Consider the following 23847-nt stretch of genomic DNA (forward strand, 5'->3'; position numbering starts at 1 on the left):
GTGAATTATTTTCTTTGTTGTTATAGGTTGGATTTCACTTCCTTTTATGTGTGTAGATTGAATGAGTGATGGTTTTCAGGAGTGTTGTGAGAGTGGTTGAATTAAAAAGTAACTTATTATGTAGTGTTTCATCGCATTGAATCTTTGTGGAGTGTGTAACAACTTTGTTGATTGCTGAGAGTGTTTGTGTAATGACTTTGGATTGATATTATTTTATACTAGTCATCATCTACCTTATCATAGACTTTGCATGATAGTCTTGTAAAAATTAAAGCCTACCTGGATCGATAATTAAATGTAAGAGTGGGTCAACAAACATTAAAATGCAAACAATATAAAAATAATGAAGTTAACAAAGTTGATTTTTCAAATCATTGTGAGATACACATATTAATATTTTATTAACTTTTATGTCTTCATGAACATATGTTGATACAAAATGAATGGAAGAAGCATTCAAGTAATCCTATTTTTTTCTACCAACAATCCATACCATATCTTGAACACTTTAATGATATTGCAATATTTAATTTGTATTGACACAATTAATACTGAAACATTTCAAATTTTAGGCCATAAGAACCATCATTTTCAAACATGGATTACAAATAATTCTGAAAATTTATAAGTATTGGTTAATTAACATCATTGTCTGCAACAATGTGATCCCGTGTATCATTATCAATGTCCATATGATCTTTCAAATAGTTAATATTATCATCATCCTCGTATTGACTTGCATCATCTTCATCATCATTGAAATCTAACTGTAGACCATCCATATTGTTACCAGATGTATTTGGATCAGCATTTTCTATACCATCCATATTGTTGTCTTCCATAACATCATCTAACTATGTATTGTTTTCTTCTTGTGCCTGAACATAACCATCTTTAGCATCATCATGGATGCCAATTTCTTCAATTTTCTCTAATCGCTCTCCCTCTCACACATTTTTTTGGCCATCATTTTTTTTTCTTATTATCCACTAATGCATCATCAAATACATGCCTTAATATTGGAACATACTATATTACAAATATCCATTTCAGGTCTAGAATATCTTCATATAAAAATACCTACACATGAACATGTACATACATATATTAGATGTATGTTATAACAATTTTATTGAATAATAAACATGTATATATTTGCAATAAAAAATGTATTAATAAATTATTAATCACTACCACTTCTTCTTCGAGTTAAAGAAATACCTTCTCACATTGAATTGGTAGAACATAAGGCTCCTTATCCTCTGATAGGAGATTTGACGAATCTATAGAAAATAATCCACTATGGGCATCATGTCTTCCTGTCCTCTCAAATGGTTGATACATATAAACTTAAAAATACAACATTTAAAAGAGTAATCCAACTCAATAATTTATCATATTTTCCCAACTTATATTCTTGCCTTCTGAGCTTGACCAACTGGATTGCTTGAATCCAACCATGATGCCACAACCAAAGGATCATTTTTTAACATCTACACATTCTATACAATAATTTCGACCATATGTCCATATTGTTGGATATTTCCTTTCCTATGAAAGACCGTTTATTTAAGTTAAAACAAATATAATGACAGATATTAAAATAGTTAATATTGTCAAAATTGTAAGGAAATAAAATTCTGTAAAATTCCAAATATATCTTTCTTTCACATCCTCTAGACATGTTGATTTCATATTTTGTTATGCTTGAATCTATACCTACATATTCTTTTTTATTTTGAATTTGTTAAGTAACCAATTCTAGTGTGCAATTACCCCATCCCCCTTGTATATCAATAGGAAATGGGATATTCCGTTGGTTCGATCTCTTAAATTGTATCCTTTATTCTAACAATTATTCTCTATTTTTATCATACAAATCAACCCATTTGTTCATAAAGTCCATGTGGTACAAAATGAACTTGTTGAGTATAACACTTTTGTCTATACCTATTACATCTCAACATGCTTATTTCAAACTCCAAATTCCATGCTCTTGATCTAAGAAATAAATAACAAAGTAAATTAATGATTGCAATAAAAACAACCACAATGATCATGCATTTACTTACTAATTTCTAGTTGAACACCATTAGAATGTTGTTTTTCTCCATCAATAATATTTAATGCTCATTCTTCATCCCAGAAATGTGGCCCATCTTTGAAATTCTTACCATGGAATTCACATAGGAAGAAAATGTTTCATTCAATACATACCCTTCAACCATGCAACCCTCTGGATGTGCCTTTTCTTGGACATATCTTCTTAGAGTTTTCATATACTTCTCAAAGAAAAACATCCGCCTCGTCGATATGACACCCACCAATTCAATGTCATCGACTAGGTGTATAAGTAAATGTACTTTTAGGTCCATGAAACTTGTAGGGAGCTCCTTTTCAAATACACATATAATTTATACAATTTCCTTCTTCCATTTTTTCACCTCACATTCGTGGATCTCTTTGGATTTCGCCCACCTAATATAAGAATACTAAATTAGTATGAATATTTAGGTAAAAAATAAAATGCAATGCAATATCTCTATGTCTCTCACACATGAACATTCCATACCACATACTTTGCAAATGATGACAAACGTCTTATTACATTCCTCAAGTCAACATTGAGACATGAATACACTCTAATTGCCAGTGGCATGATATGTTGTCAAACACATTTTTCAAATTTCGTCATTAGTTATTTTTGTCACACAATAAAATATCAAAATATATTTAGTACCTAATCAATTTTATCAATAAATGTTAAATGATGATATATAATACCTTCATGAAATTATGAAAATCATGTGTTTTAAATCTTGTGATATGTCCATCAACTGTAAAATCTTTATCTAATAATGACCCATAGCTAGTAGGTGTATTGAATAGATGACATTTTTTAGTTTGTCTTGCTCTGTCTCTTTAAAAATCCATGGAGATTCTATATATTTTTCATTTTCTTATTTGGCCACAAATTCTTTCTATCAAATTCAGTACGTTAAAGAGAAATATCTCTCCTTCAACATAAGGTGGCCTCTTTTCCTGCTATATGTCAAAAAATTGAATCTGGGACATTTTGGAAGATGTGCATAGGATCTAATATGTGAGATGTTAATAGATAATTCCAGTATGGGAGCTCATAAAATATGAATTTCCTTTTCATCCCTTTTGGCATCTTAATTACAAGTTGTTCTGATTCTTCAACAGAATCATCCCCATTAAAAAAATCCTGCCAAGATTTCAATTCAACATCTTCATACCTTTTAAGCCTACCAGTTGGGTCCACAATCATTGGAGGGCATCTATTTTCAGCTTTTCCATCAAATTGATTCTTATGGTGGTTTCTAAACCTATGATAATGGTGTTAGAAAAACCTTGTTGTTTGCATAAATAAATCTATGAATATCTTTAAAATATCACCCTTGAAATTTTTCTACACATCTTGGACATGAAAATATCCCTTCTTTTAGAAGCCTTGCAATTCAATTAGTAACATTAATAACATCAAAACAATATTATAAAACTAAGAATGAAAGTTTGTATCACAACAAATTATGAGTGTAAATACCTATACTTTTTATATTAGTAGAATAAAAACCAAGTCATGGGAAATCATGAATAGTCCAACATAGCACACCATACAACATGAAGGACCTATTTGATGGAGGACGTGATATGTCATACATTCTTATGCCTTTCCATAGCAGTTGCATCTCATCAATAAAAGGCGCAAGATAAACATCCATGCTTTTAACTTGATGTTTTCCTGGAATAATGAGAGTTAGCATAAGGTGCTCCTTTCTAACACTCATCCATGGGGGAATATTGTATACTATCAATTTGACTAGCCAAACACTATAATTTGATCTCATGAAAGAAAATGGGAACACTTCATTAATTGCAAGACCAAACCTGACAATACGGGGTTCATCTTTGAATTTTCTTGGTCATTATTCCTCTATGTGTTTCAATTCTTTAGAGTCAACCAAAATTCACATGAATCCAAATTTACTCCTATTATTTGCATGTCAGTCCATCAATTGTGAAAGTGACTTTCAATGACACATTCATTGAAGTCTAGGTATAATTGGTATGTGACATAAAACCTTCTTTGGAACTATAGGACCTTGTACATCTGTACAATATCTCTTCTCTTTGCATACAGGGAATTCTACCTTGTCTTGATATTCATCACTATATAAAATGAAATCATTTTTACATGAATGAATTTGCTTATATTCAATCCCCAACTCAACCAACAAATTATGTCTCTCTCTGCAAGTTGATGGAAACACACTCTCTTCATGAAATATTTTAGGTTTTAGTGCCTTGTAATATTGCCAAATATTAGATGAATTGAATGGTTTACTTATGATGAACATGTTTGCTGTGTAAAAATATATTATGACTATTCATATACAATACATGGCTTTAAATTCTCCTTAAAGAAATATAAACGAATTTGATGAATGTTTACAAATTACGTACACCAATTGACAATGCATTGTAAGGAATAGATTTCAAATCACTTCAGTAGGGTGCTGAATCATTTGGCTGACCAACCAAATAGTGACTTAAATTCTAATAATATTAATGCACGTGCCAATTTTGAGGTTCTACTTTCACCCAATTTGAATGCAAGTGTCTTTTTTCTTGATTTATGGAGTCTTACAGGTTATTATCATCAACATTACATTGGTGGTAATTACCCTTGTTTTCATTGCTACTTTCAACCATATGATTATTATTTTCATCACTGTTTCCATCCCCAAAGAAACCTATAAGAATTTCACTTCTTCATGCACTGCATTTTCACTATCATGATCATCATCATTAAGACTAGGTGGCATGTCATCAATATATTCTAATCTCATTAGTTGTTAAAATTTATCAAGTGGAAGAGTTCTCTTTAAATATGCTATTTTCGCCCTGGTATTGTTTAAATTATGGTTTGGATCATCCATTCCAAATATTAATAGACTAGTTGGATAAACTTAGGTATTAGTAGTTTTTTTTCATCATCATCTTCTACCTATCGACAAACACAACCATTATTTAATGATTGGCAAGAATTGGATAAATCATAAATGTATCAATTTCAAAGAAGTATAATCAAATTTCACTTAACAAATCCCATCTCATGCACTATAGTATTAACCAACCTCTTCTTCAGTGTAATTATGTTTGGTGCCTGGAGGATCCATTTTCATATCCTCTTCCACTGATTGTGTTCTTCATGATTTAACAGTTTTAGGTCCACACCCACATACATGTCTTTTTTCTTTTGCTATTTGAACTCTTAGGCTCTGAACTTTCTCCAATCGCGATCTGAAATATCAACAACATGCATTAATTTATTTTAATATTGGATAATACACCATAAATTCTAATAATACTATGAAAAAGGATGGACATATCAAAAAATTCTTCCTAAGTTAAGTCAAAATTTGATTGCCTGATATCTTGTGACATTTGTTTTGTCCTTATTCGATATGACATGATCTATTGCCATGGCCTCATCTCGCCCCTATAATACATAACATAGTCAATGATGTTTAGTACACAAATTACATCATTTCAACCAATATTCTATCCAACATAAAAGCTTACTAGTTTACTCATATATTTGACATTATCAATATCTTGTTTTGGATTTGAAGAAAACAACAAAATAATTTATATAACTGTATATCATTTATGTTGTATCATTTGTGCATTCATAAACACCATCCTCCTTTGGTTGAGGTTGCTTTGTCTTCTTACCTTTATTATATCTACAAATTTTGTATATGATTCTATGGCCACCCACTTTCCTCTTGTTGATTTATTAGGTCTACATCGTGCACATCCTCTATCCATGGCCTCCTCTAGATCTTGTAATACACAACAATGACATTAGTCACATAAAATATATGAAATTAATTTTTTTCTCCATCCAATTGGATAAACACACAATCGATTTCATCTCAGTTGGTTTTAACTGCAACTTTCTAATTAAAATGCCCCTATTTTCAATATATACCTTTGTTGTTAATTTCTACTCCCAATATGGGGACATGAAAAAACTCTTATGAATCTTAGATGAGGATTATGAAAACTAATGGAATACTCTTTAATTTTTACATATTTTTCATTTAACTTAATTCAAACTTGATCCATAATTTTAAACTGCCAAATATCTATATTTTTGTATATCTAAAAACAATCCTTTGACCCTTAATGTTAGAGAATATACTATTTTCAAATTTTGATTTTTAGGTCTTCTAAATCAACTCAACATACACTACAACAAGAAAGGTCATTGTTGAGGGTTGAAAAATGTCACCATAAACTCATTGGTGACGATCAAAAGATCCTCCATCACCAAAGATTGAATGTCGTCAATGGTGGCGTCTCAAAAGGTATAAGCGTTGTGGTGACATTTAAGGTTCATCACCAATAGTGATTTATAATGATGATAGTGATCAACACCATTTCATATGAGCAATGTGTTAGAGCCTAAATCTACCTCAAGCTGAGAAAGGCAGGTCTAGGGTAACATCAAACCATGCTTAACCTGGTAGTTAGCCCTACCAGGTCGGGAGAGGGCTCTCTCCTTGTCAATCTCAGGAAAATATAGCAAATGAAAGCTTGAGATGTCTGATGTAAAGAATAATTTTAGGCTAGGTATATGCTCAGAGGATTTTTATTGAGTTTTGTGTTGGTTTGTTGGATCGAAAGTGAAAGGCAGTTTTGGGTCTAGGGAATGGACTCAGTCTTGAAGAGATTTTTGTGGGGCGAGGTAGAAAAATGGTTTAGTACTTTGAAATAAGTGAGATGGAGAGTCTTAAGACTGGTGAGGAGTTGGAGAGGGCGTTAAAGTCTCAAGGATCCTCTTCAAATTGCTGAAAACATAGAAAACTAAACAAACCCTAGGTAGAGCACTGCAACATCAATGAATTCTACCTTTATCCTTGATTCATTTAGTTTAGCTGAAAAAGAGAGAAAATGGCATACATAAACACATGTAAAACTTGAATTATAGAAGAAGACACTATACCAAATCCATTTTCCACAAGAATCCCACAAAAGGCTGCAAACCCTAGTCTATTCCTTTGCCAAACTGCAGAGAAGAATGTACAATGCTGCTCAAAGCTTTCACAAGAGTCCAACCTTTACAAATGACTGAAAAAATACTAAATGTAGGCAAAAAACAACTCATGATAGGCTTTAGGGGTTGAATTCATGAGTTTAGGAGTTGTTCCAACAAGATCTAAACTAAGAACTGAAAAGTAGGCAGTGGAACAACTTGCCTCTAAAATCTAGGAAACTGATTCATTCAGTTCAAAACTACCTTTTCATGATGTATCTACCTCCATGAGTGAATTTTCAACATTTTTACATAAAATTCCATCAAGTTACATCAAATTACATCATGAGTTTGACCATGAGAGAGAAAAAATTCAAACTGAGAAAAAACTGGGCGAAAAACAGAGTTTTTTGGCAAAAATGACAATTTTCCATCCTGTGTACCGCGCCACTGTCCCTATGCGTAGTGCCTTTTTGCAGCTGACTTTGGAGGCCTTCTCGTGCACAAGATTTTCTCCAAGTGGGATTTTTGGAAAGGTCTATCTGTTTACTTTCCATAACAGGTGGAATTTATGAATTTGGTGTCCATTTTCCCCTCCAAAAGTGAGTTCGTCCAACACTGCTTCATGTGTGGCCAAAAAGGGGCAAAAAGGGCATTTTTGAAGTGTTTTTGACCCTTTTGGAAGCTCAAAACTTGACAAAATTTCTTGGCCATTTGTGGGAATTCATAGTTTTGCATGAGGAATCCAAAAATGCTAAGTTTTCCTTCAAAGGAGGTCCCTAGCAAAAGCGCGCACCAGGTGGCGCGGCGCACCAGGAATCCAAAAATTCAAAATTGACAAAAAGTGTGCCAAATTTCTTGAAATTTGGGCTGAGTGAACTACATCAAGTACTATGTTGGGCCAAGGAAGCCTCAGCCAAGATCTTGAGCTTATCTTTCTCTTTCTTCCTCCTCAAAGTTTTCCTCAACTTGGCCTTTAAAGTCCTAATTCTTGCTTTGCAACTTTTGTTTCTTGCCAAATAATGAAAAGCCATGTGCCGCAACATGTCCTTCTCCTTGTTAGCCTTGTCCAGCAGCCTCTCCAAGTGCATGTTCATATTCTCCAACAAAGACTCCTTGTCATTCTCTATCTCTTTTTCAATGGAAGTCAAAGTGACATGGTCCTCTTCGTCATTTTGCTTCTTGCGTTTCAACATTTCTAGCTCCATTAGGCTTTGTTTATCCTCCAACTGTTTGTTTTCTTTCTTTTTTGTCATCTATATCATCCTCGTGCATCTTCTCTTTTCCTTTTCTTTGCTGCTTATCATAGTCATATTCACTGTCTCTTTCCATTATTTTCCCTTGGTTTTGAAAAATGTGATTATATATGAATGGTTTGTGGATAATAGTATGGAATAGGATGGAAGAATGGAATGGGCAGAGTGTATGGGGAAGGGAGTGTGGAAATGTATGTATGAACAGGGTTTAGGGATGTGAGTAGGGTTTAGGGAGTGAGTAGGATAAGTGTGTAAGGTTTTAGGGAGAGTGTGTAGGGTTTTGTGATGTGAGTAGGCCTTGTAGGGTTTGGGGATAGTAGGAATTAGGTATTATGGTTTTTAGTTTTGGGGATAGGGGAATAGATGAATGTGAATGAAAGAGGGAAGGGGGAAATGAGATGAGTGAAATGTAGTGAAGGGGAATGTAACTGATGTAAGGGGAGCAAACAGTAACAATGACAACTTTGAAACCCTAGACAATTTTTTTAATGTGACTGTGCAGCAAACTAGTGTTTTCCTTTTCACCTGTTTACACACCATGAATGATGATCAAAACTTTTGCAATGGAACTATGGAATGCTTCACTTACTTGTTGAATGAAGATTGCACAAATTTGGAGTTTGGCAAAATGATTTTAGTGAAATATGGGCTAAGTAAGCAGGTGCACTGTACCACTACCCAGATGCACCGCGCCCGTTCAAATTGCAATGTAAAACTTGCACGAGGTGCGCCGCGCTTAACAGGTGCGTCGCGCCAGTTGACAGTTGCATAGCGCGTTTTGTAGGACACGTTTGGAGGCCTTACCGATGTCCAAATTGGGTGTAGGATAGCTCTTTGGAAATCTTGTTGAGTCTACTTTCTAAAAAAACTTGAATTTTTTAGTTTGGAGTTTATTTTTCCTATCAAAAGTCAAATCTCCCAAGACTGGTAAAAATGTGAAAAATGAGGTTGCCTAAAGGCAAAGTGCTATTGCAGTAAACTTTTGAAGGTGTTTCTCAACTCCAAATTGGACTCATGATAGCTCAATGGAAATATCTTTGTATCTAGTTATCATATGACTCATCAAGAAAGTCATTTGGCCAAACACGCTAGGAGAAATCTTGATTTTCCCAAGGTCACTTTAGAGGTGCATCAATTCTCCTGAGGCAACTGTATTTTTGAAATTTCTCTAAAACCATAACACTTGTGTAAAAAGTGAAGGAAATTTTTCTTCCTTGGCCTATTTTGGACAAAAACCTCTCTCAGTTTTCCCAAACTCATCTTTTGTTGCTCAGAAACATCATTGGAGTAAAACCTATCCCGATGTGTGGAACAGGGGATTTGTCGAAATGAAGTGAAATGAAGGGGATAAGGGGCTTCTAAATTCTTGAGAAAATTTTGAGAAGTAGGGAGGGATGTTAGGAAGTAGGGGAAAGTAGAATTTCAGAGATTTAGTGAGGGGAAGGGGTCCAAATGGACAAAACATAGTCATAGCCTAGAAAATTGTCAAATTGTAGCAAGAAACTAGGGTTTGTGTGAAAATGAGGAATTTGAGGGATATCAGTGATGGGAAGTGCTTAATAAGGTACATTAAGGATAGGGGAAGGTGTATGAACATCAGGATACAAGTTTTACTGATGATTTGACCATCTAAGAGACATTACCTTCAAAACCCTAGGAGAGGTAAATTAACCTTACCTAGGCACAAATGAAGCATGAACAAGGTGTAAAATGACCCATTGGAGCCTGACATGATGATGAAAACCCTCTGAATGATGGTACACTCAGCTGAATGATGACATGGACCAACATTTGGACAACTTTGAAAGGCGTGAAAACAAGCCATATACCTAATACCTAGTGACCAAATTTTGCTTGAAGACTCACTGAAATGACAAAAATTGACCTTGACACCTTAAAATCACTTTGTAAGAGCATGTTTGATCACTGGGGGAAGGTTTCAAAGACTGACACTAACACAATGGTGAAAAATATTAGCCTCGATCGTTGAAAAACTGAATGTCACCAAAGGTGACGTTGCCAAAAGTACAGGTGTTGTGGTGATATTCAAGGTCCCTCACCAATAATGATTTTAATGACGGTTATAAATCGACACCATTTCATATGAATAACAATGATTTAATGTGATGGACCTTTCATGGTTGTCACTATTAATGCATATATATATGGTGATGTTTATTGATCGTCACCATTTCATATGAACATTAGTGATTTATGGTGATGGACCTTTCATGGTCGTCACTATTAATGCATATATATGGTGGCGTTCATTGACCATCACCATTTCATATTTTGGTGAGGTTCGAAAATGTCACCATAAGTTCATTGGTGATGCTCAAAAGAGCCTTTTTCACCAAAACCTAATCATCGCCATTCCACATGAATATCAGGACATGATGGAATCGAACCACCAACCTCTTGATTGTAAATTAGGTGCTCTTCCATTGAGCTAACACCCTTTAAAGAATTAGACTTTATAAAAATAGTACTTGAAACTTTATAAATTGTAAATTATAAAACTTTGTAAAGTCTTGGAAAATCTTTTACTAAACAAGAAAAATAGCATCGAAGCTACGACTCGCTACCTAATGGTTATGGAAGTTATGAAAAGTGCGTGAGGAAAAATTAATTAAATATAAGGTACTCAATATGTTTAGTTGAATATTCAATTATAGGTGAAACTTTGAAGACATTTATAGCCTATAAATAACCTATAATTATCAAACCTAAAATCTGCAATAACACCAAAGGTTGATTTCTCACCTTGTGAATCATGTAAATATATTGTGACAACATAAAAATGTCTCTAAAAGACTCATTTTCATGTCAAAAAGTGAAAACACTGTGTATATGTGATGCAACTATGAATAATGAGCTATATGCCTAAAGCCCACTGGATATGGAGCCTAGAAAACTAATTGGGAGTGCTTCTCATTATTAATTAATTAAATATGTCAAAATACAATCATCAATAACAATGATCCTAAAATGTAACCCTAGAAATATATTGAAGTTGTAAGCACAAAGTTTGGCTAATATCTATTACACCAACAAAATATCCAAGGGGAATTCAAACACTTCCAAATCCACACCAAACACAAGTATCCAAATATGAATGAGTATCAAAGATGGAATTACATGGATGTAAGGAAATCGCTCTCTACCTCTCAATGATAACTATGTTCTCCCAAAGGTACTTCAACTAGCAAACGGGTGTGAAGACAAGAACCTCAAAGAAAAAAGAACTACACAATTCGAAAGTACACTTCTTCTCTCATCTACCTTTATAGAATATATCTAGGGGAATAACAAAAAGATCCATAGAGAATAGGATTAAAGTGGGAAAAATATAGGTGATAAGAAAAAAATAACCAGCAGTGAAATCTACTAATTTGAACATGTTTAAAGTACATTAAACAGAGATGGAATCCATAGTACATTAAAGTGACATTGGTCAGTTTTGGGATTGGTCAATTGCCGACTATCCATAGTCCCACCAATCTAATGAATTGTTATAGGAGATGTGCAACATGTTTAAAGCTCACATTGTTTCTTGATAACCATTGTCTCTAACTAACAAGCATACATAGTTCTAGTGCATCACTGCAAAACATGGACACAAAAGTGAGCATAAAGGCCAAAATCACAGTGCCACCAGTCTAATGAACTGTGACAAGAGATGTTCACATTAATGGAACAAAATGTTTAAACCTCATACTATTTCTTGATAAACATTGTCTCTAACTAACGACCATGCATATTTCTAGCACATCGTTGCAAAACATGGATAGAAAAGTGAGCATAAACACCAAAATCCCAATCTACCTTAATGGAACAAAAATAAGAAATCAAAACTTATAATGTACAACCATTGAAATGATAAAATAATGAAATCAAACATCTTGATACTTCTCATCAAGGACAAGAAAAATGATATCACTTGCAACGATGAATTGAGAAACCTTTTGAGTTCAGAAAATGGTGTTGATACACTTAACTTTAGTTGGTTGGAAAAACTAAGTCAAGGAGACATTTTAAAATCAACCATAATTATTTATTAATGGAATAAAAAAAGTTCAATATTAAAGCATTGAAGGTAAATGGACTATCAAATGAAAGACAATATTAAACCAGAAGATATTATCAGAATAATTAAAAAGGAAAAGAAAAAGAATATGGGCACATTTTACTTCAGTTGATAGCTAGACCCACATGAGGAACTTAAAATGAGCTCCTCCAAACCCTTAAAATCAAGGAACCCCCAACCTGTTCACATAAATGATTGTCTCAAAGAATGAAATCTTTGACTACCAATACTTGATGCTTGGTCCTATCTTAAAAGTGCAATATCAAGAGCATATACCTCTGGTAAAGAATGCTCAATTTTCCATATGTAATATTGTTGCAATCATTAGGATGTCATCATTAGGAAACTCCGTTGTATAAAAAACATCATAGAAAAAATTGTTGGCTTTATCACCAATGTTAAACTTCATGTATTGAAAAAAAAAAAAAAAGAATTGTGTATTCATCTTTGAAACATGAATAGATACATGCTCTGACCCAAGAAAATGAAATTATTGATAATTTTACCTAAAATGGAAAATCAAATATCAGAAAATATATTTCAAAGCAATTGTATGAGTTTATTATTAACAAAACAGAATATTGTATGAGTCTATTATTTTACCTAAAACCAGCTCACAACGCTCTTCATCAACTTCAACAAGTAATGACTAATACATGACATCAATTGACTGAAAACACATATTGCACATGTTGGCTTATGGGGGTCTGACCCAGGTTCGGAGTTATTTAGCCAAACAAATCCCTACGCTACTGGCCCTTTCGGCATCAGCCCGTGGAGCGTGGATTGAAGTCTCACGCGAGGCAGTATGGTGGGATGCTTGAACCAAGTTTCCACACCCTTGAGATGTTTGTGATGTCACATTAGTCCAACTAGATCTGCCTTCACGCAAGTCGCTTCACATATTGTTCTAACCTTCTATACCTTCGCGATATGTTATAGTCATCTTTCGCATAGCCCTAACTAGGGGCTGAGATGCTTTCATGCTGCTATGGCAGCAACTTGCACTACTTCCCCAAACTACGTCACGTATCTTACTTATCTTCTTAACAGAACTTACTTAGCTCCCTGTAAATAGATATTCTATCTTGTGTTTCCTTAATCAACACATTTATACACATTTGTGCATCATATAAGCATTAAAAGTTCAACGTATATCCAATGTGACAGATGCATAAAACAGGAAATAAATACATAGAAATGAGATGAAACTTCTCTTTATTAATACTTCCAACTATTACAGACTCGAATCGCCCTACGCACTCAGCTGCAGGTGTCTGCGCACTCAGCTATGGACTATAGCCCTCTGCGCACTCAGTTGCAGAGCCTTCTCCTACTCTACGACCCAAAACTAGACCTTACTCCACTGATATGACTCAATTCTTCATCTTCATCTTGTTAGATTAGAATCGATAAGATGTCTTAACTACTTAGAGCCTCGCTCTATTTATACAATCCAATGGTCCACAAACCATGGGTAGATCTCGACAGTCGACTTTACAATAAAAAAATTAAGGGCAGACAACCCTATGACTCTTTTACAAATTACGCGCTCTGTGCCCACAAAGTGTGGAGCCTTTACATCAGAATTACAAACATTGTCCAAAATCTTGGCTCTAAGCCCCAAAACTTCCCTTGGGGAATCCCGCTCCCAATAGGCCCCCGACACAAAAATCGTGACTCACCCTTGAGTCACTCTATTAGTGTGGAGATCTTTGCATGAAGGCCTCCCAATTCTGCCTGGATCGCTGCAAGTTAGGCAGTGCACTGAGCGACTGCCTGTTGTACCTCCTCGACGTGCTGCTCAGAGAACACTGTGACTGAACTACTGCCCTGAACCTTTTCCTGTGTTGCTTGCAGCTGCGTGAACTTTGCTTCAATGGAGGCTGTAATGATATATGCCTCATCAAGCCATGACTATATGTGCACCTTCAAAATGACTTCCTTATGCCAAGCAGCATCCACCTTCTCCTTGAGCGCTTTAGGCTGTTGCATCCTCGTGAGCCTCTATGTGAGGGCCACCGTTTCTGTGGTCCCTTTTACTTTGTCATATCTTTGTTGTAGCTCATGCACCTTTGTCTCTAGGCGTTGTATGTTCGGGTCCTCCTGTAGGGTGGTGAGAAGCTCGAACGACTACTCAAATAGCTTTGTGCAGTCTGTCATTGCACTATTAACCTCTACTATTTCTATTGTAATCGCGATGGCACGCTATTCCTTAACCTCCAGTGGAGTTGACTACTCTGCCTTCAATTGTAGTTCTGTTATCTGAAGGTTCAACTCCAGCTGAACCCTAGCCATTTCTTCCTTTGCCTCGCGCACCCCTGCTGCTAATTTTCAGATGCACACCTCCACTGGTTCTTCTGCTTGGATGGCCAACTTCAGGACCATCTGGTAGGCTTCCTCCACCACCTGAACAATATATCTATTATGCGCCACTACCTCATCGCACTGCGGGCTCAACTGTTCAATGTTGATACGTTGCTCACTCATTACCAAAAGCGTGTGACCTTCCCTGGCTCATAGTTCTGCAGTGATTCCATCTTAGAAAACATAGAGCATCTCCCGAGGGAGAGTAGCCACGTTTAACCCAATTCCCTTCAACTCGCTGACCATAGGCCTGTTGGCCTCATTTTCTGTAACGAGTGCCCCATCTGGCAGCACTTGGTGTTGGTCATCTGGGTGTGCAACATTTCCTCGGCTGTGGACGTGCCTAATGTGAGGCTGGTTGTCACAGTGCGAGCTTGTGGAGTGTGCACCTATAACTCTTGTATTTGTGCCCGTAGAGCCCCCAACACCATCTGGTGTTCCTCGTTGAACTGCTGGAGGACCTCCATGTTGACGTCCCTCATCGTCTTGCCAATGTCATGTAGATCCCCCTCAGTGAGGGTGATCGGGTCGAACAAAGTCTTTGATTCCTTTGAATTCTTTCGTGGCCCTACCTACTCTCTTAGACACAAACATTTTAGTTGGGTGGGCACTCTCTGCGGGTCCGTGCCACCTTGCTTTATATCTGTCTCCGACTCAAGCGAAGGTGACTTCTGTCCTCCGCACTCTTCTTCTGCTACCTTCTACTGCTCTTCTGCCAACTTTGCAGCATCGCGCACTGCCTGGGCCTTAGATTCCACTACTTCATTTCTATGATTTTCTACCAACTGTGCCATCCATAGTTTCATCTCTTCCTTTTTCCTTTGCACGACAAACTTCTCTGCTTCCACCACGGAGCTGGCTGGGGTGTGCCACTCTAGAAGCCACAACTCAAGGACCATGAAGATGACATCGTATGTCACCAGATAGGGTAGCTCGTATCATGTCTTCGCGAGGTCTTTTCACGCCTTGATGTAGACATGGTGAAAATCTGCCTTGAACTTTTCGAAGCTCTACACACTGTTTTAAACCGTGGGTGATAACCGCCGCTTGCGATTAATCCCAATTCTGATGTTCATCTCCAAGAACACCCAGAATATTTTGCTATCCCTTATCCTTTGTGAATCCCTAGTTGCCCACATCGAAGCATACTTCGCTGCCTCTAGAAGGTCTTGCACAATCACTGGGAACTGGATATCTTCGGGCAATTCCCATGCCACTAGTACTATGGACAACAAAAGCCATGCATAGTGAAAAATTTTTCCCTGCTCCTCTACCTTGTGGCAGTTCTCAAGAAACTCTTTGCATAAGTAGTTTTCCCAGTTGAACTGGACCCCTTCTGCACATTGCACTACTAGTGCAACCACCGGCGTGGGCACCTCATCTGCGCGACACTTCTGCATAACCTTTCCTACCAATATTTGTGTCGTGACTTTGATCATAGGGTTGTTGATGCTGGAAATGGCATAGCCTCTCTTCTTCTTCTCTAGTTTAAACTTCTTCTTCATGGCCTCTGCGATGGCCAAATCATCACTCTTTCCCTTCGAGATGTTTTTTGGGTCCTCCCCTTTTCAAGGGAGCTGGGTAATTATGTGAATCAAATGGTCTGTGATGGGGATGGGCTCCTCCAACCACAAGCACCCGTCATGCACCAAGCATAGCAGCTACCTGATGACAAAAATTGTCACTGGGGCACGATTGTAATGTGACACCCAAAGAAGGTTTAATAATCCTTCCTTATCAACTCCTCTCAGCCATTTCCAACTCTATGATTCCAGTCAGCATGTCCTTCTTCTGGTGCATTAGCTGCACTATTGCCAAATGTGGGAACTTATCGTGGTCCGCGAGATCCCAATCTTCAAATTTCAGTACGGGCACTCGCCCCAAGTGTGCCCCTTCAAAAATAATGTCGTCAGGGAGTAGTGGAGTCTGCATAGAGCTCTTTCTCTCATCTATATCTTTGGGTACCTTTGCTTTACCCTTCCGCAGAGGAACATATGCAAGCAACCTGGTAAGAGGGTCTGCACCCTAGGTTTCAACCTCCATTTCTGCATCCTCCTCCTCTACCAGGATTTCTTCAAATTCTTCCTCCTCATCGGCCTCCAAATTGATAGCCTTCCCCTTTTCTTCCATGGTAAGCTTAGTCCTTAACAGAGTCCTAGGTGATACATGCACCAGTACCATGGCCTACTTGTCTTATTTGGGTCTCGGCGTGCACGGCGATTTAGGGATTTCTATGACTATCCCGACACTTTTTGGGGCTTCCACTTCTGTAATGGCTTGCGTGGCTTCCTCAGTAGTCATTACTCTGACATCCATGCCTTCTTTAGGTGCTGCCATAGTGTGATTCTACAATTCCCTCAATATCTCAGGTAATTGCTCAAACAACGAATTCACCTTTAGAAGATCAAACAAGTTTGGGTTCATGAATGTCTAGGCATGCAATAACTCAGTTCTCAAATTTCCAAGTGTTGTTTGTTGGACAGCCCTTTGTAATTTATAACACCTTTTGAATTTGAATTCGACCATTCCCCCCACATTCAGTCCATTAATGCTCGATTGGCGGCAGATTTTCAAGAATCTATCCCATAAAGTTTGCCTTAAATTCCTACTGCCCACTCCATTTGGTCTCAAACCAAGCATCACATCATGAATAGTGACTATAACGGTCACTTTCCAGTCGAACCGCACAGCAACACAACTACCCTCACGATGTTGCGAACCCTGTGAGACTTCGCTACTAGGTGCAGTCCTAACATGGCGCAGCTCCCGGGTAGAGTAGCTTATAGTCTCGTGCCTCCTTTCAGCTACCTGGAGTGCTAAGATTGTGCTTTTGTCAGCTAGTCAGATGGCCAGGCCACCTATGTATGGCTTCAGACGACTGCCATTTGCTTTTCCTAGGAAAATTTCTCCATTTAACTTTACCAACTGCATCGCGCCTCCCTCTGTGATATCCTTAATAACATATGGTCCTAGCCAATGCATTCGGAGCTTTCCAGGGAATTTATCAAACTTACTATCATATAACAACACCAAATCATTCACCTTAAAGGTGCAAAGCTTGATATGATGATCATGCCAGGCCTTTTCACGCTGCTTCTATACCTGCTGGTGAAATCCAACCAAAAATTGTTCTTCCTCGAGCTCCTCCAACTACATGAGCCTCTCTTCCAAGGCTCCGCAATCCATCATACCTATGAGTGCTACTATGCATAGACTAGGCACGATGTATTCCATAGGCATTACAGCTTCTACTCCATAGACAAGCCTAAAAGGTGTTTGTCCCGCCAGTTTCTTGCATGTCATCCTATAAGCCCATAATACTACAGGTATGCACAGGTCCCAATCCCTTCGATGCACATTGCATACCTTGATCAACACGGTCTCCAATACTTTTTTGAACGCTTCTATTGTCCTATTAGCCTATGGGTGATACAGTGGGCTTTTCTGATGATACACCTGGAATTCTTCTGTCAGCGTGCCGATCGGTTCGTTTAGGAAATGTTTATTGCAATTGTTCATCAAGATCTTCAGACATCCAAATCACGTCAGTATGTGTTCATACAGAAACTTTGAGGCAGTTGCGGACGTGCAATCCTTTACTAGTTTCACTTCTACCCAACGAGTTAGGTACTATGTCAGAGTGATAATATATCTCACGCCTATCTTTCCTTGAGGTTTGATAGGTCCTACAAATTTGATTTCCCACTTTTCTAAGGGTTGCGATGTCATTTCTGGATTCAAAGGCATCTCATCCCTTCGCGATGACTTACCTGCACTTTGACATACATTACATGCCTTGCAATGTGCTTTTGAATCCTAATAAAGGGTTGGCCACCACAACCCAGCGTAGAGAATCTTCTATGCGGTTTCTCTCCCTGCATAATGTCCTCCCGCAGTGCCCCCATGAGCGTCCGTGAGGATTTTGCTTCATTCAAAGTCAGGTACATACCTTCGTAGTAACTCGTCATTCCCCATCTTGTATAGATGCCCCGCAATGACAGAGAAATCTACTGTGTGCACCACTAGTTCCTTCTTCTACTGGACAGAGTATCCTTCTAGCGTAGTTCCAGTTATTAAAAAGTGAATTATATCTTCAAAATTTCCATCCAAAATAGTAGGTTCCTCCCTTATCTCAATACGCAACAGGTGATCTGGTCATGCGTTCAATCATCCAGGCTTCACAACAAATTCAAAATCATATTCTTGGAATAATAAAAGCCACCTACATATGCGCCCCCCTAACACAGGCTTATTGACCAAGTACTTCAATGTGAAATGATCTGTATACATCTTGAAGTGACTTCCTCGCAAGTAGTGATGATAATTCTAGAGCACATACACCATATCCAGTCCCTCGTGATCAGTGGTGGAATAGTTCTTTTTTGCTTTAGATAATCTCTAACTCGCGAACATGATAGGGTGATCCAAGCTTGTCCACCATCTTGTGTTAGTACTGCCCCCAGAGCTATACGCGACGCGTCAACATGAACATGAAACTCTTTCTTCTAGTTTTGGAAGATAAGAATTGATGCAGTAACCATCCTCTCCTTCAATATATCCAGGCTTTTCTTATAGTCATCATCCCAGTAGAACGTGACATCCTTCTTCAACAGTTTTTCCATCGGCGTGGTGATCGGGGCATAACCTTTGATAAGCTTTCTATAGTACCCCGTATGTCCCAGAGTAGCACACCACTGTTTCACACTTCGCGGCGCTTCCAAATTCAGAATCACCATGATCTTCGTGATATCTACCATCAGCCCTTGTCTATAAACCACATGCCCCAATAGGTTCCCAAAAGGAATAAGAAACACACACTTCTTGAGTTTGAGCACAATTTGGAATCTTTGGCAGGTATCTAGCATCAAGTGTAAGCTCACTACATGGTGCTTAACCAGCCCAAATACAATCTAGTCACCAAAATAGACCTTCAAGAACTTATGGATATATTCCTTGAATGCCACAACAATTACACGCGAAAAGATGGCCAATGCGTTCTTCAATCCAAACAGCATGACCGTATATTGAAAGCAACCCCACTTAGTTGTGAAGGTTGTCCTGGTCCTATCCTCCAGTGTGATTTTGATCTGGTGGTACCCTGAAAACCCATCAGTGAAAGAATATTCTTACTGACCGCCTACATTGTCCAACACCTCATCCATGAACGGAGTTGGGAATGGATCATACACACATGCGTCATTCAATTTTCTGAGATCCACGCATATTCTTATTTCGTCCTTCTACTTCTTCTCTTGCACCACCATCGGGCTTACCCAATCAATGCTTCCATAGACTCAATGATACATGTTGCGAGCATCTTATCTAGTTCTATGTAAGGTCCCACCTTACCAACCATCAGTATTATACTAAGGCTGACTCAGAATGCGATTTAAATTTAAGTTTTTAAGACGTAAAAGTTAATGCAAGGTTATATATCTATATTTTTATTTTTATTAGTATTCTTTACACTACATACTAATTTCTACTAACTAACTAACCCATGGTAATATTAAACTTCTCATTAAGGCTACAGGGTCATGGTTCCTCAAGATCCAAAACTTACAACCATAAGTCTTAAAATCACATTTAAATGATAGAGTCTTTAGTGGGATAAATAATATAAATATTTACAAACGACAATTTCCAGTAAGCTAATTGTTCATTCTATTAAAATTAAGAGTGTTTAAGAGTGACTAATTTGACTTTGTTCTAGATAATATGCCTATGAATTCTTTGGTAAAACAAAGGGAAGAAAAACAAGATAATTCAACTTCTAAAGGAGTGGTTTCCAATTATTTTGAATTCATATCTGAGCTAACAATTACAACATTTCACCTAGCCAATTTTCCTTCCATGGATTTTTACTCTAATGGAATCATCATGCTTATTCTTTGAGATATCTCCAAAAACACCTCAGTTGAAAATCCTAATTTTACTTAGTCATTTTTATATACAATTCATAGATGTAATTAGCTACAAAAATTGAAGCATTATGTCAAACAGTTTGCAAGCAGAAATGTACAGCCATTGAGGAATTTTGTCAAACACTTACAACCATATCACTTAAGGCGATTTCACCAAAATTAACTAACATGAATCTAAGGTTACATGATTTCTTTTTCTTTGCCAGTAATGCCAAGAAGTGAACCTAATACATAAGTAGAATTGTCATCCATCTTGATTACTGTAAATACAAAAATTTAGGCACATAATGACTATAAATATTTAAGAATTTTTACAAATAGCTCGTGGCAATGTAGCTACAGCCATTGGGAATTTTGAACAACGGTTAACAATCACAAAACAAGCTGCTAACTATTAAACTATCAAACAAGCAGTCACAAGTTTATTAAAGTATCAATGTATTAACCATTGATACATTAAAATAATAATTCCAAGTTTATATAACAGACTGATTTCATAAAAATAGATTACCAGGTAAATCAAAACTACAAAAAAAGGTAGCAAGACAAACCACAAGGCAGCAACAGCAACAAATCTGTAAAATATAGAAGATTACAGAATCAGATTCTGAAACTCTGTTTTTTGAAATCAAAGTTGGGGTGACATGGCCAAAGGTACAGATACCCCCTGAAGTTAAAATAAATCGAAACAGAAACGCCCAGAAATGCGAATACTTAAATCCACAACAAAAAAAAAATTCATATTATCTCATTTATCCCTTTTGTCAAACATATACTCTGAAAACTTATCTACAGTTGTAAAAAGAGAAGGAAAACCCAAATTTGTGCTATTAACATGTTTTCATAAAACTCATGGCAGCCTGAATGCTTCAGCCATTAAGACATGATGTAAATCAACTTGCAATGAAACTGTACAAAAAAAAAACTTACATAAAATAAACTACAATTATTGCAAAATTCCTTCAACATTTATTGTGCAGCATTTGATATAAATCTAAGTTTCAGTCAACAACCAGATAAGAAAAACCATGTAATGAACTACAAAAAGAAACACAATATAATGTTATCAACATACCTGGCAGTGAATTTATACAACTCAAAAAATGGGAGCATGCTCCAGCTCCAATATCCTTACCAACTTATTGTGAACAACTCAGTCTTCCTCCCAACCATATCTAGGAAGAACTTCTCCCACTGGAACCCCCGAGCTACCAAAGCTCACAAGAAGTACCAAAAGACAACAATAGAGAGATTGGCAAGGAAAACTAAGGAAGCAAATTTTCATTTCTCTCAATACCACTCATGGCCAACCTCAATAACTAGAGATCTTAGGATTTTAACAATAATTTCAGATTTATTATGGAAGCAATTGACTACTCTCCATATCTCTCCCTCTCACTATTTTCCTCAAGTCTCTTCCACTCTTGGCCTCCTAATCCTCAAGTGAGAATACATGAGACTCATATATAGGAGGAGCAACCAATTCTTGTCATAAAGGAGGAGTAATGTGCATGCATTGGATTCCATTTAGAGGAGTGTAACTTATGCCATTAAGGAGAGGTATGAATGCCTTAGTTAAGGAGAGTGTAACATATGCATTAAAGAGAGTGTAAGAAGACTATTTTATGACATATTTTTAATGAGTGAAAAGGAATATGCCATTCTTTGATGAGTGCATAAGATAGAGTATAATGAATTATTTAAAATAGAGAGAGAGAGAGAGAGAGTTACATAGAGCCATGTGAGTCATGAAGGAGATGTGTGAATTGATTGAGGAGATAAATTTGACTTGTAATTCCTTTTTAATAATAATATCATAGTCTTGTAAAAGATAATAATAATATTAATAATATTGAGGATTCAATCAAGATTGAGCTATTAGGATTGATTAATGATAAGTTAATTTGTTTTTCTTCAACTCCGCTTGATTACCAATTTATGTAAAGTGATTTACTATTTTGGGAAAGTCGTGCTTGAGATGCTGGACATGCCTTTCTATTTTTAGAAAGTCATTCCAAAATTGTGAGAATGAAATTTTATTTAAGGAAATTCATTCATGAGTGGTATTTTTATTCTGGATAATAGGGATTCCGTACCCCTATTTCATGCGTCTTTGTGCCTTAGTAGATTTAGGACTCCGCGCCCTGATCTACTCCAAAGGTCCAAGCTTCCACAACTTGATCTTTTTAACTATTAAAGACTTTGCGCCCTAAATATACAAGACTCCACGTCTTTATCTTTCTTGGATTTAGGACTCCACGGCCTAATTTCCATGCCCTCTCATCTACTGTGCTTTGAAACTTTGTGTTTCTTATTATGGTACTGATTGTGAGCTTTTACCCATCTAATGGTTCGCTAGTATGGCCTTGTTCAAAGACCTGCACGCATTACAATCTCATATATCAAAGGAATCAAATGAATTTCATAATGAAATTAGCTTAATCACATTTTACCTAGAATGTTGCATGGCTTCCACAGTCATTTTGGCTTTGAAGAAAATACTTCCACAGTCATTCATAATTGAACATCCTTATTGGAAAATGACCAAGTACCCTACCACATCCTTTTTAGTACAATATTAGACGTATATAATCACATAAATCATGTATCATCCATAAATCATAATTAACCATCTATTCTGCATAACCATGAGAATCCATGGGTATATGTGTCTCAATCTTGGATCACCATCCATGTCATACATCTGCTTCATAAATCAGATACAAATAGAAAAAACATATGTATAACATTTTACTTAACCAAAACCATCTAATACAGGTAATCAATGATGCCACACATAAGAGCAAATATAACTATAAAAAACATTGTTCCCCAATCCAGTGATCAACCTGTCATACATAAACATAAAAGGAAATATAACTATGTATGTAAAACATTATTCCGCAATCAAGTGATCAACCTATCATATATATATAACCCTTGATAGGAGTGACAAAACTTTACTAGAAAAATAGGACACTACATACTCCCCCTCTTGGAGTAAAATTTTCCCAAAGTTTAACTAAACAAAAAAGAAAACTCAAGACGCATAGAAGATGCATCTTCCCAAGTGGCGAAACTAGGACTGTACGGGTCCCATTATACCTTTACTTGGTCCACCATGCAACGTCTGAGCTGTAGAGT

General features: G+C 36.7%; 1 pseudogene; it reads right to left on the reverse strand.

Annotated features, from left to right (window-relative positions):
* Nucleotides 1–635: 635 nt before the first annotated feature.
* LOC149183159 (1-phosphatidylinositol-3-phosphate 5-kinase FAB1A-like) overlaps nucleotides 636–23847 on the reverse strand; it is a 131680-nt pseudogene continuing 108468 nt past the window's right edge.

This window comes from Pinus tabuliformis, chromosome 3_2 (assembly GCF_031772625.1).
Source record: "Pinus tabuliformis cultivar Carrire ecotype Pingquan chromosome 3_2, CPIR1, whole genome shotgun sequence".
Lineage (NCBI taxonomy): Eukaryota > Viridiplantae > Streptophyta > Pinopsida > Pinales > Pinaceae > Pinus > Pinus tabuliformis.